The sequence below is a fragment of the Leopardus geoffroyi genome, chromosome D2 (assembly GCF_018350155.1).
Source record: "Leopardus geoffroyi isolate Oge1 chromosome D2, O.geoffroyi_Oge1_pat1.0, whole genome shotgun sequence".
Lineage (NCBI taxonomy): Eukaryota > Metazoa > Chordata > Mammalia > Carnivora > Felidae > Leopardus > Leopardus geoffroyi.
Genome location: NC_059334.1, coordinates 4,815,157 through 4,829,569, shown reverse-complemented (window position 1 = coordinate 4,829,569; position 14,413 = coordinate 4,815,157). Strand labels below are relative to the sequence as shown.

The 14,413-nt window shown below is 41.7% G+C and overlaps 1 long non-coding RNA gene across 2 annotated transcripts in view; it reads right to left on the bottom strand.

The window, feature by feature from the left end:
• The window catches only part of LOC123576386, a 64,557-nt gene that overhangs the window by 13,850 nt on the left and 36,294 nt on the right, over positions 1–14,413 (bottom strand). Inside the window, exon 2 of one of the 2 annotated variants that reach the window (XR_006701355.1) lies at positions 13,194–13,343. The exons of the other annotated variant lie outside the window; for it this stretch is intronic. This is a non-coding gene — a long non-coding RNA (uncharacterized LOC123576386). The remainder of the gene's footprint in view (positions 1–13,193; positions 13,344–14,413) is intronic. 2 annotated transcript variants of the gene reach the window in all.

Here is a 14,413-nt window from a genome sequence, read left to right as displayed (position 1 = left end):
TGCCTTGAGCTCAGATCATAAAGCATTCTCAGGATTAGCTTTTAGGTCAAGCAGGAACACATTCTGATATGTCATTGAAAAGTGCATTGGAATTTAGCTGTGGCCTTAAAAAATTCTTGAGGATTAGACACAGGAATATGCAGAATAAACAATTTTTAACTGAGCAAGAGTAATGAGAAATAAAGAATATACTTGTCCACTCTTCACCCCACCCCCAACCCCATCCCCATCTGTATATCTTTAAAATAAGTAATTCTCATCAAGTTGTATGTGCCGGGCATAGCAAAGGCAGGAGAATGGGCTTGGTGACTTAAAAGCTCTTTACAGGGGTGCCCAAGTGGCTCAGTTGGGTAAGTGTCTAACTCTTGGTTTCGGGTCAGGTCATGATCTCCTTTTTTGTGAGTTTGAGCCCGGTATCCAGCTTCATGCTGACAGCGTGGAGCCTGCTTGGGATTCTCTCTCTCCCTCTCTCTCTCTGTCTGCCCCTTCCCTTCTCATGCTCTCTCTCTCTCTCTCTCTCTCTCTCTCTATCAAAAATAAATAAATAAAAACTTAAAAAAATTTTTTTTTCAACGTTTTTTATTTATTTTTTTGGGACAGAGAGAGACAGAGCATGAACGGGGGAGGGGCTGAGAGAGAGGGAGACACAGAATCGGAAACAGGCTCCAGGCTCTGAGCCATCAGCCCAGAGCCTGACGCGGGGCTCGAACTCCCGGACCGCGAGATCATGACCTGGCTGAAGTCGGACGCTTAACCGACTGCGCCACCCAGGCGCCCCTAAAAACTTTTTTAAAAAGGTGCTCTTTACAATGTCAATTAAGAGTCTCTTCTGTAGGAATGATTAGAAAGCTTCCCTCTGGCAGACATATCTTGGGATACCTGTCCCCACACTGTGAACCATTGTGTTGTCCACTTATCCATCCTCTACAACTCACTGGTACTAACGTAATCATTATCCTTAAGAAACTGAGGCAGAGATTACTTTAAATGCCTCTCAAAAAACCCACAGTGAGATTATAGCAGAGATGAAATTAATATCCCTATAATGATAGGCATAGAGTGCCTATCATACCACTTCCTATACAACTTCATTGTTTCTCAAACTTTGTGGGCTCAGAGAGTCAAAGGATATGGGAAAATATGGTTACCTGGGAAGACGGAAGTCTGGCTCTGTCTAATGTCACTTCTGGTCAGTCCCCTGTGACAGGAGCCATGCATGGTATGCAAGGTCTTAGTACCCAAACTGTACTTCAGACTCGTGTGAAGTCCTGCATTTTCACCAACGGTTCCCAGTTCTCCCAGTTTATGACAGTTTTGCATTCCCCTGAACCACTGGCGGGTTAGATTGTAAATGGTCGTATAGCAGTCTCTATTTGACTGTGTGTGTAAGACTTTGCAACATGGAGAGCTAAGAGGGAGGTATAGGACTGCCTTCTACGTAATTCATTTTTCCACAGCACATCACAGTTCTCCGAGTTGAACGTGGATGTGTGTGGAAGGACTCACCAGTGGTCTCGTATGTACCAGGGAATGGTGGTTCTTCATTTAATACCGGTTAGCTTTGCATAACAGCACAAACACACTATTTACAGGCTCGGAGCCGGCTGCACTCTCCTGACTAGCCACATGCCTAATACAGCGAATTAGGAACATAAAGAAAACCGGCACTTAACAAAACCACTTTTGTGGCACAACCATTCCATTGAGATGAGTGGTTATTTGCTAAATTACTCGGGCAACTACCTGGGTTCTGAGTCTTGAGAGAGGAGAAAAGGTGAGGGGGTCGAGACGGAGAAAGGAGGTGACAAGTTTCTACAGGAGTTACTTCAAAAGTAAAAGTAGAGTCACAAAAAAAATTTTTTTGAAAACAGGAAAAGCAAAGCAAAAGGGGAAGATAAAAGGGAAATCACTGATGTGTGTAAAAATACGCATATGTTACTTTCCTGTGTGTCCGTGTGCAAACATAAGAGAGAAACGTGAAGAAATCTGTTTCTTTTTATGGCTGACTCGTGTGTGTGTGTAGTGGGATTTGCTGGCTACATCTGAGCTAAATATTATGGCAAATAGCAGAACACAGTAGTTACTGCATGGGATTGTCTGTGAACTGGGTGGGCAGGAATTTTTCATTTCAGCTTGCTGCTCTAAGGCCACAATGCTAAGAGACTAAAAAAAGCCCCAGAAAGAAAAACGTGCTTCACTTTTTCTTTTTTCCACCGCTTTCCAGTTTTGATAGATGTTTAGTGCTAATGATGTGTGTGTGTGTGTGTGTGTGTGTGTGTGTGTGTGTGTGTGTGTAAGGACACTTCAAAATATCTTTACTGCTCTTCTTTTAAAGCAAATTATTATGTTTTCTTATTTTATTTTCTTCCTTGCCAGGGACATTTAGCACCAAAACAATGAAGTACACTCTGCTTCCTTCCTCCATGTCTGCTTATTTATAGCACGGTCTCTATCAATGAAATAATGCTATATTATTTTCTTGCTGATTGCTTAATGTTCATAGTTCAAAATTCCAGCCAAGGTCCTGAAGTGGTTTTGCCCTTATTTAAGATTTCCTGCTAAAGACATTCTATTACAGCTTTGCAAATAAGTACCTCCCTGCCCCAAGTCACTGTAAAGGTAATTTAGTAATTTAAATAAACGCTCTCTGCCAATCTGATTCCTCCCCTCTAGGAGACTGGGTTTCTCCTCATTTTCCTTAAATGGTCCTTCAGCCCTCAACCAAGAGGTAACTTTAGGTAAGTTGTCTGTAATGTGTTGCCAGGCAAACATGGGAAGTACTTGGGACAAAATAAAGCAAGTCAAAAAAAAAAAAAAAAGTGTTTTGCTTAACAGCTGGTGTCAGTGACTGTAGTTGTATAATTTCCTTACTGCTGGGATGAGAAATTTAAATCAGCTCTTGAGACTGTGCAGTCAACGTGATTAATTACAGTCCAGAGCTATGGTCTCCCGTGCAGCCGGAGCGACCCAGTCCCCAGTGCCACCTTCTCTGCCCGCCAGTCCCCAGTTAAAAAGCAGTTCCCTTCGGTTTTTTCCCCGTATACCAATCCTGTCTTCCCCCCTGCATTTTAGTAAGTCCTTCAGAATCGTTACTAATCTCATACTTAGAATTGGTTGACACAAATTAATGCTCAACTGTCAACGAAAAGAAGGCACCTTTTATACTTAAAACCTTCTCATTTGTCTTGGTAATAACTAAGATGAACAGAATCACAGCTGGGTTCTCTTAACAATGCAAACAGCTTCTTATGCTAAGTAAGTTTTTGTTGGTTTTAGTCAATAGGTTTCTGAGTGGATTTTCGTAAAAAATTTTAATTTCTTTAATTTCTTCCAAAACCATGCAAACCACACTGTATACAGTTAACCTCTGTGACTTGATTTCAAGAAATTATGTAAAAACACATTTATTATTACAGGATTGGCTGAGTTTAGTGTGGCTCTTCCTATGTATCTTGATTTAAGGAAAAAAAAAGTTTGGAAAGTAAAGCAATGTAAGAACTAGTCCCTAGGTCAGAACTAGGAGTCACAGAAATGGGTGCAAATAAGAAGTTATGTTTCTGAGATACTTGATTTAATTCAATGTAAACGGTTTGTGTAAGCATGGATTTGCATAATTAAAGTGGAAATTCTTGATTTAATTATTACACCTCCAGAGGAGACTGAAGAACGAAGATGAATGTAGTTCATCTGCACTGCAGTCAGTTCTCAGGAGATTGACCTGATGAATTACAAAACAGAAGTGAATGGGGGCTCGGCTTCGCTTCGGTTAGGCTTACTCAGAATTCCTTCCTAGGATGTTTGAACATAACGCAAAGCATCTCTCAGCCTCTCTGCAGCGGCAAGGCTGTGACATGGGGCAGGAGATCTTGCAGTTAGGTAGCAGGAAACCAGACTGAGAGAGAAGATGGGGAGCCTCTGTGGGTTGTCTGTTAACGCTTTACCTAAGCTACTTTGATTTGGATTTCTGTCCCTTCCAAGAAATGGGTTCTAATATAAACAACCATAATGTGTATGTTTGCAGACTTTGTAGGAAGAAAGAAATACATAGTTAGGCTGAGCATGTACTTTTTTATCTTTTCCTATTGAATTGGGTTCTGGGTCCTTCTGGAATATGGTCCCATTAACAGGAAATTTAGTTAAAGGAAAATATTTCTTTTCACAAATAATACAACTTACGGGGAGCGTCTTTCCACGTTCTTCTTTTCTCTCCCAACTGCTTCTTTTCTCTTTTATTATTAGACATTATCAGACCTGTTTCCAACACCCTTCACACCAAGGCAAGCACAGCACTGTATTTACAGTGGCCTAAAGACAAGCTCTTTTACGAAAAGGACAGAGTAGAGCAGGTTTGAAAAAATGTAAGAGAAGAAGAGGGAGGAGGAGGAGGAGGAAAAAGGCAGAATAGAAGTGATGAGAGAAGGCAGGTAGGAGACAGATATCCCAGAAACTATTTTTTCGTCTCAAGTGCTACAAGGTATAATCAGTCATATGCTGCTCATTTGGGGTTTCCTCTGCTGCCTACCCCGGCTCTGGCCAATTTGTATGTGTACATCTGTGTAAGTGCATCAGGGCACAAGCAGCGGGTTAGGGAGAAGGGTGAAATAGGATAGGAACCCGAGCCCCCAGCTGTACTGATTTAAACGCCGGAGAAAATGCTCTGCAGTTGTTTTGAATGGACGGTGCTCTCTATAAGGCTTTTCACCGCATGGTAACATTGACATTCTCTGCCCTGAGGACACCGGACAAAAGACACAGAGAGCTGCTCCGTAGTATTAGGTGATTTTAAGCCTTGCGAGTTGCATTTTTTCCAGTGTCCGCCCGAGCCGAACGGAATAACAATGAAAGAAAATTGTGCTTTGAGGTATTTTGATTTAGTGATAATTCGACTGCAAGTTCTTTGAGATTAAGGAGGGCGTAATTGTTCATAAAGACGGTCGTGGGAGTGGTGGTACAGCGGGTGGTCACAGTTATACGTGGGAACAGTAGTGGTGGTAACATCGAATGAGCACCTATGTGCTAGGCACCAGGCAAGGGGTCTTAGGTAAGTTATTTCGTGGGAACTCTGAGATAAGGTGTGTCCTATGCCTGTCGTTGACACACGAGGAAACAGACCGAGGGGTTGGTAGCCGTAGCCACCGTGGTTACGGGTGCGCTGCTGGTGGTAGTCACGGCAGCCAACTCTCCCTTGGCAGGCTGTGCTTGACCATAACAGTTGAAGCGTTCTCTCTGAAATCCTTACAAGAGTACAATGAGTTAGGACCATTTTGTCCGTTTCTGTACTCTGAGGATTGTAAACTTCTTCCCTTCCCTCTCATTAAGGAAAATAAGAGTCGTACATTAAACTTAATTATAGAACTCATTCAAGATTTGGAAACATCCAAATGTAAAACTCAATGTATCATCGGGCCAAAGAATAAGGTGCTATCGTTGCCATGTTACAGATGGAGAGACCGAGCCTTCGTGATTTTAAAAACATGTCCAAATTCACACACGCTGCACTAGTGGCGAAGCTGGGATTTAACCCCAGGTCTGCCTGTTTGGGAATCCCCCTGCATCTGGATGGGTCTTGAGCCATCAGAAGGAATGTCTCACATTTACACTGGCTCTTTCCAGTGCAAAGCGTCAGCCAAAAAGATGTGAGGGAAAGGGTCAGAGGCTCTATCTTCACAATTTCGTGTATCTGTAAACTTGTGGATCAAATGGATATCCAGGATCAAAATGAACAGTGAATTGTGGGCCGCCTCCGTGGCCCATCGCTCCGGAATCTTTAAACACAAATCCTCTCAGTAGCAAGATTATTGCCTGAATAATTGACTCCGCTCTCCACTTCCCCTTGCCTTGAAAGTCAACAATTAACTAGATGTCTTGGCTCTCTGCCTAACGGAGCAATGATATGTCTACGACATGATCTCCATTGATTTACGCGTACATAACGCCACAAACAAAGACGGTTTGAGAAGTTACATAAAAGTGTCTGGCTGCGGTCTTAGTTATGCCATAGCACTTTGTTATATGACCCAATTCGGGCTAACATTTTCTCAGGCAGTTGTTTCCTGTGCATTTCCTGAGGTTTCCACAACTAGCCATTTTTTTTTTTTAAAGAATGGTACTTAAAATAATAGAGCTTTTAAGGAATCTGAAGTTTAGTGATTAGGATTGTGGCCAGGGGGTCTATTTCCTGCTATCTGCGAGAATATAGAAGGTAGAATTCCTTCCTAATTGTTGCAAACACAAACATCCTTACAATTTTTTTTTTCCTCTAGCAGATTGATAAGAGAAAGACTCAGCAGAACATAGCGCCCCAGGGACAACTGGATGCCATTTTGCTTTAAGAGAAACAAAATAGGAAACCAACCAACAAAACCAATCTAGATTTCCTCATACCAAAGAGACGGGAGAAACATGTTTGGATAGTGTGATGCAGTCAGAGGTTTCCTATATCACAACAAAGAGGCCTGCATATGAACAAACTTTTGAACACTGTCTTACAAAAGATACTTGGAACTAGTATTATTTATTTTCCTATAGATCTTGAGTGAAAAAGCGGAGACCTTTAGAAGGAGCTGATTCATACGAACGGTTTTGAGCGCACAAAAGATGAAACGGTTCGACATTTCAAACTAACAGAGCTCAAGTTTTGCGCCTGAAAAAGCAATGAGATTTTTTGAAAGTGAACATGAAAACACTGACAAGGTCTTTATGTCTCTGGGAATACTACGACAGCCTCTCTTTCCTCAGGGACACCGACTCTTTTTACGTATAAAGAAATGCCAGCTTAATAAGATTTGTAGCCAGTTCATTCAAGCTTCATACCACGATGCTGCCCTGAACCTTCTCCAGCTCTATCCCCCCCTTTCAGAATCCTTTGCCGATAACTTCTACCACCTTTGTGCCGGGTCCGGGGGACTTGGATGGTCTTTCCTTAAGCATGGGACAGGCACAGTGTAGCACTTCTGAGACGGAGCTTGGATATGCACAAAGACTTCTGAAGTTTAGGTGGTCGTTAAGAAGTAATAAGCATAGATAATGTCAGCATCATACCTTAGGAAATGTAAAAGCTTGCCCATCATGTACGTTAGGTGGAATCCGGGAGCTGAAAGATTGTGCTGGCATAGTGGACCCTTTGTTTCCTGGCCACCTGGCTCTCGAGCCCTCTTCTCCTGGTGACCACGTATCCAGTTGCCGCCTGAGGAACCACCTCCTCCTCCATGGGCACAGGTGGTTGGAGTAAGACTTTGACCAGCTGAGAATCAGGGTAGGAGCGCATGACTCTGGCCTGCATCAACGTTTTAGTTTATTTGCAGAGTTTCAGTGATTGCCGCTGTGTCCGGCACCTAAGAGGAATGTGATATTGTTCTGTGGATTTTAGGTAGAGAGGAAGATGCATGTTGTGCTCTGGGAAAATTCTAGTAAAGAAAAAATATATAAAGGAGAACCACGTGAACTTATTAAGACTAGGTGGGGGAACTGGAATCATAAGGTGCCGTATTCATGCCTGTCTTACACTGAGGCCCTTAAGCGACCCTGTGCCCGTACCTGTGTCTCCCTTCATATCAGGAACCTTTGCTCTGCTTCCTTTGCCACCGTACGGTGTCCTCCAGCCCTGAAGCGTCCCCTTTCCGGGCTGGATGGCACCTGCTGGCATTGGGCTCCATGGTGCCTTCCCGCAGGTCATTGGGGGCGTACCCCAGGAAAATGCTGTTTCCCGTGATCGATGAAACAAGGGGAGTGCGATCATAAGGAATGTTTCATTGCCCCTTAGTCTCCTAAAACCAACGGAAGTTTTCTACTGTGAATTTTTTTTTTTTTTTTAACATTTATTTATTTTTGAGACAGAGAGAGACAGAGCATGTACAGGGGAGGGGCAGAGAGAGAGGGAGACACAGAATCGGAAACAGGCTCCAGGCTCTGAGCGGTCAGCACAGAGCCCGACGCGGGGCTAGAACTCACAGACCGCGAGATCATGACCTGAGCCGAAGTTGGACGCTCAACCGACCAAGCCACCCAGGCGCCCCTCTACTGTGAATCTTAAATTGACTTGAGGAATGCACGTTCACCGGATGTAGGAATCCCTTCTCTGAACAGGGTCTAGGGGAAATACTATGCAAATCAAATTAATTGTTTATTGAGTGTTTCCTATGGCTATGCTTATTGATTTGGGGACTTAAATGTGGCTGTCTTTCCTGCCTTAATATTTTACCCTTCAACACCAGAACACATGAACCAAAAGCAAGTCAACAGATGATAAAGTATGTTGGTCATCTTTAATATTTATTCATGGGACTGATCGCAGCAACTTAAAAAATTAATTGAACATAAAAGAAACGATGCCTTTTAATTTTTGTTTATCTGTTAGAACTTTTACAAGTAATAGACTTTTGTCTATTATAAACAATGGTTTTATCTCTTATCTGTTATAAATAACTATTTATAAATTATAGCCATTTTATTTGTGACAGTTAAAAAATATTTCTGAAATGTGAATGTTATGTTTTTAAAGGAAACTTCATAAAGAAGTAAGAGATCATATTTTATCTAATTTCACTGAGTAGTATGTGATCCAAGGTTACAACCACAGAGTGGCAGGAAATAGATGGTTAATCCTGCCATTGCCTGAAATTATTCACGGTGAATCAAAAACATAAGAACTTGAGGGGCGCCTGGGTGGCTCAGTCTGTTAAACGTCTGATTTGGGCTCTGGTCATGATCTCGCGGTTTGTGAGTTTGAGCCCCATGTCGGGCTCTGTGCTGACAGCTCGGAGCCTGGAGCCTGCTTCAGATTCTGTGTCTCCCTGCTCTCTCTCTCTCTGCCCCTCCCTGCGCGCACTCTCTCTCTCTCTCTCTCTCTCTAAAAATAAATAACTTAAAAGAATAGGGGATACTCCTGAGACTGTCTTCACTGGCAACTATCTAACTTCACAGGTGTCTTTATATTAGACCTCAGGAAAAGTCATATTTACTTAAAGACTTTGATTTTCTCTCTTCAACACACTATATCCCTTCAGTTAGTAAATGCTCTAGGCAAGTTTGGTGTATACCAACAACACCATGAAACAGGGTTGTGGCTACTAAGAAATGGAACCAGAAATGACAGGTGTTTTCAGGGTGGGATCTACATTCTTTTTGAGGAGGATCACACCTAGATGGGGAAATCTAATGAAGTAAAAAACCCTCATATTTATTGGTGCTAATTTCCTGACATGTATCATCATATCTAGTTCCCTCAAACATGTTCTGCGATACCCTGTCTCTGTGATTTACTATTTGCATTTCTAAGGCATGAAATATGAAGCTTAGGGAAGTTGGGTGGTTTTCCCCAAGTCCTTGAGTTAGAAAAAAAAATGGGCAAGAATAGAATAATTAGTGTTTGGGGGAGCCTGGGTGGCTCAGTCGGTTGAGCATTTGACTTCAGCTCATGATGTCAGAGTTCGTGGGTTCAATCCCCACGTCAGGCTCCATGCTGATGGCTCAGAGCCTGGAACCTGCTTCGGATTCTGTATTTCCCTCTCTCTCTGCCCCTCCCCTGCTCACTCTCTGTCTCTCTGTCTCTGTCTTTCTCTCTCTCTCAAAAATAAACATTAAAAGAATTAAAAAATAATAATAATTAGTGTTTGTTGGGTCCCAGGCCCTGTTCTTTCCTAACACTGTGATTATGTTTTAGATTGGGAAGAGATTTGCAAATTACATTTATAGTTATTTTATATTGTTCTATGCTTCCTATATAGCTGTAGATCTTGCATAAGTTACATTAGTGACCTTTTAATCCAGATAGCGTACAGAAATAGATAGGTTAATCCTTATACAAGTTCAAAATAAAGTAGATAAAAATTAATTTGATTTTTAAATTATTTACTCCCTCTACTGGTGGCTTTTTGAAGTGATAGAAGTGCACTAAGGGTTGAGTGTGTGACTTCCTAACATACATCAAACTCTCAAAATAGAATGAATATTCAGTTCATTAAAAATCTGTCTTATGAGTTAGCATACCGTTACCTCACCTCTTTGTGACCGTTGCTACAGAAATTCTTGAAAGATTTGTTGATTTTTTAAGATAAGCATACTTCTATTTGTCACAAAGTATATTTCTTCCAGAGTATAGTTAGCCACACATGAATTATGTTTGTGAAATTTCAAAGGTTTTGTCTTTTGATACGTGTGTGTGTCAGTTTTTGCTTCCAAATTCTGTACAATGAGTTTCGGATTGAAAAGACCGTGAAATAAAGGTTCAATTAAATGCTATAGGCTCATGAGAGGTTTAGAGGTAGCAATGAGAACTTGGCGTTCCGAGGAGAAGAAGCTAAACCAAGTTTTTAGAAAAGGGACATGAATAGCATCTGGCAACATGGCTGAGACAGAAGCTTTAGGACTTGCCCAAGTTAATAGCTTAATATCCGTCCGCATCAGAGGGACACAGAGGAGACATCATAATGGCAGGAAGAATGTGCAAATCTCCTCAACTGAGTTGACTTCTCAGTGGTGTGGGCGCAGTGACCAGGAACATTTTATAGTTTTACTCTGTGTGTGTGTGTGTGTATGTGTGTGTTAGTGGGGTATATGGTCACGTGTGTGTGTGTGTGTGGTCTGTACGGTGTGCTGTGGTGTCCGTGTGTGTGTGTGTGTGGTGTGCATGCGTGTGTTGGTGGGAGGAAGAGGAAGGCTCTGTGAAGATAAACGGTGCGTTGTCACTTGGTTTTCGTCTCGAATGGCTACAGAGGCTGCGTCGTGACATCTGTGTGTCATTTAGGTGGCTCAACAGACTTCTAGTGGAATGAATTTGGATGTAAAGATCGATCACCCTGTGGGCAACCTGACGCCCCAGAAAGTTTATAGAAGCTTTTTCCTGCGGCTTCCTGTGCTCCCAATAGAGGAATAACGTCTGTCTTGGCGCCGTGCTGAATATCCCTCAGCAGCATCGTGGAGGCATTCTGCAAGTGTAGTGCTGTCTCGAGCTAATACAAGCTCACGGCCACTGGCTTTCTGATTTTCCCTTTATTGTGGCACATCTGAACCTACGACTTTCATAACTTTTACCTGACCTTCCTGGCTTTGTAAGCACTGTTCACACCAACTACAGGGAGATGGTTAAGTAACTAACACTCGTAGACTTTGCTTTCAGCTGTGACAAACGAGCCTGGAGCAGACTAATCTGGAGGAAACATTAACCAAAAAAATGGAGCGTTACCAAAGCCACATGGATTTGAGAGGCCAGGATATAGGCATGAGAGTAGAGCTACAAACTATTTTCTTCTTACCCACCTTCAAGCATGAATAATGCGAGGTTACAGAAGGAGCTCTACTTTAGTGCCCAGCCACTGAAGGGCTCAGGGATCCGAATGTGCTGGCGACTGTGGCTCTCCCCTGGAGTTTCTGGTTTTTATTTAGAAAAGTGCAATTCTATAGTCATATTCAACATTGATGACTTTTTTCCATTTTCAATGTTGGTTGCAGAAATTAGACTTCCTCATAGTGCATCTTAGTAAATGTTTCAACCAATTCAAGTAGGACACACAAATAGTCACTATGCATAACACAGGAAGTAGCTTTGCATGACTGTTGAAAGCTAAGAATTGATTCAGGAGGACATGGGGTGGAATCCTGGCTGGCCATCCACTTCCTAGTCATGTGCTTTTGAGAAGTTAATTAGTTATATATGTTTTATAAGGCTTAAATGATCTGATGTGTATAAAATGCCCAGACCAGTGATTGGCCTAGGAATAGTAATGATCTATTACTATTATCAGTTATTATTAGAGAACAAGATCAACCCCATTCATAAATTAAAGAAATTGAATAAAAAATAACCATGAGGTGCAACATTGCACTAGACAAATTAGCAAACGCTTGTAAATGACGATGCTGGCAAGGGTGTGATACGCTGGGGAGCCTCGCATCTGAGACACCTGGTTCTTCTGAAAAGCAACATAACCAAGAAAAATACTCTGCTCCTTGGCCTAACAGCTACCTTTGTTAAAACCAAAGGCAGCCAAGAGTTTGTAAAAAGGAATATTTTCCCAGCATAACGTGTGCTAGGGAAAAACAGGAAACAGACTGAATGTCTAGCAAGGGAAGAATGTTAAATAATATGTTGGCATTAGAGTAAAATGAGATGGCATATGGACATTACAAGGACATTTGGGAACATGCTTTTAATGTGGTAGTAAAAAGTTTACGAAAGTGTCCTCTCGCCCACGCAGCCTGGGTGGGTCTGCACCTGGGCCCTGAATTAAGTCTATCACAGCAACGTGTTCCCTTATCCTGGTAACAGCTTCAAGGACGTGCACCTTCAAGGACGTTAAAGCAGGTCCAATCAGAGTGCACTTGAGCGCTTTGGCTGGAAATGTTGGAACAAAAAGCTTTTCCTAGACCTTAGGAAAAGAGCCTCTGTCATCGGCTACTGCGGTCAGAGGGTGTAAATTGATGCTGATCGATTTGGTGCTTTTCCGAGGGGAGTTTAGCATGAGGATAAAGCTGACAGAGGAGGCAAGTCTGGGACAAATACAGGCACATGGAACCAGTGTCCCCACCGCACCTCTGGTTTCTGCTCAGGACTTTGCAGTTCGACCGCTGATCATTTCCTGGATTTGTGTCAGCCAGTTGAAGTTGGGCTTGCTGATCCTTGAAACATACTAAATTCTAAATGAGACACGGTGTGCTAGAATACTAAGTGGGGGAAAAGCATGAATCAAAATTATATGGTGCAGTGTGCTCTCAATAATGGAAAATGTATAGTCACAGAAACCACTGGAAAAGATGTAAAATATATCTCTACTTGACACGACCAACTATTTTTACCTTTTCAAGCATTTTTCAAGATTTCATAATGGTCATATGTCATAGATGACTTTCATTACCTAAGATAAAATGTTTACTAGATTTGGAAGTAGTAGACCACGTGATAATATTTAAAACCCTTTTCTTACTTCTGGAGCATTATAATGTATATACATTTAGAAGTAAAGAATTCACCTCTGGTCACAAATAAGATGTTTAAGATAATTACTCTGGGAGCTAATCTCCTCTTTCCTTCAAGCTGTTATATAGACATAGGGTTCTATTGGAAAGAACATGTTATTTGATTAAAATTTGAATGGTGTACATATTTATATGGTATTAGGGAGACAGAAATGCCCCCTTTAAATTGTGCAGTGGGCCCATCAGCCCGCATATTCCAGCGAGCCCCTGTAAGTCCTTACTACGAGCCCGATTCCTGGTCCTGAATCCAAAATTAACATTTGGAGAGCATTTCAGTATATGTTTTCAAAGATGGTTTTATGACTCATCAGCAGTTGAACGTTCTGATATCCTCGAAGCTTCTTTCACATAGGAAAACTAAATCCAAAATTCTAAAAGCAAAAACAAAAACAAATCCCTTTTTACAGGGTTAGATTTTCGAACAATAGCAATGGTATTTTTGTTTGCTAAATTCTTCTTTGCCTGGGTATGATAGGAATTGTTTTTGTGTCTACATATTTTCCCTTTGACCTTACCGGATTCCATGTAAATAATCTTACACTGAAAACCAGCCTTAAAGAAAGACGTTTGGTTGATTAGAAAAGCGTATTACCAAAGGGCAGAAAAACAAGGGAAAGCAGCCTGCAGAAGCAGGGTAGCCCCTAAGTGTTCAATCAGTGTGTGAAGAGCGATTTAAGTGCCCTTTCTGGACGTGACACGACACGGTGGGAAATGCGAATGGACTGGCAGTGCACTGCTCAGGCACACACTGGAAGGGGTCCTAAGCCTTCTAAAGTCTAGGTCAAGCTCCCAAACACGGAAACCACAGAGAGTTAATGATAATTGAGATCATATGTTTCTTATCAAAGCTTCCTCAAGAAAAGCAGCTTAAGGGAAAATTCATAAATACGTGTCTTGACCACAGTCTACCAATCCCCTTCCGCATCGGAGCCTTCAGCTAATTTGTTGACTTAATTACCCAAGGCACAGGAAGGTTAAACAGAGTGATAATCTGATTTTCTCTGATTGCTGATCACTGCAAAAAGTGGCCCATAGGATGCAAAAATAAACCTAGAACCTTAGGCTATGTAGAATGGAGAGGCGAGGCAATTATCTAGATAATTCAGGCTAAGTTGACTGTTTACAGTAATCAGGTTATCTGGATAAGTACTCAGCCTACACCCTGTCTACCGGAACAGCAGTTTTAATCACATCATGGGGTCTGATTAAATGGGTTATTTGTTAGATCTAAATTTAGTGTGAACTATTTATGTTTTAATAGTCAAATTCATAAGGAAAAACCTAATACACTATCCTGTGAAAACATCATCCCGAATGATGGGGATAACAACATTGTGTCCAAATAAAGAATGAGTACTTGTCTTTAAATAATTGGAAAACATGAGACCACAGAAAGAAAATCACATGTGGGGAAAATATATTTACTGTGGTTGAGTCTACT